We start from the raw sequence: 297 nt of genomic DNA, 5'->3' as shown, positions 1-297 counted from the left end.
GGGGGGGGGGGGGGAGATGGGTCAAATAAGACTTTCCCGTTATTTCCGTGTGTCACGGAAGCATAAGCCCAGCCATGACCAACCGTGAAGGGACGCCAATAGTCCCGACCAACCACGTTTAGATAACATGCTAAAGGAGACCTGTCATGGTCGAAAGAACCAGATCCAGGGTACAAGAGGCAGTTTGAGGGACGTCCAGCTGGGAGGAGGCCTCTTGGAAGACCCAGGACTAGGTGGAGGGATTATAACTCCAACCTGGTCTGGGAACTCCTCGGGATCCCCCAGTCGGAGCTGGTT

This window comes from Etheostoma spectabile, chromosome 17 (genome assembly GCF_008692095.1).
Source record: "Etheostoma spectabile isolate EspeVRDwgs_2016 chromosome 17, UIUC_Espe_1.0, whole genome shotgun sequence".
Classification (NCBI taxonomy): Eukaryota; Metazoa; Chordata; class Actinopteri; order Perciformes; family Percidae; genus Etheostoma; species Etheostoma spectabile.
The sequence above is the reverse complement of the archived record's forward strand: the minus strand, read 5'-3'. Positions refer to the sequence as shown.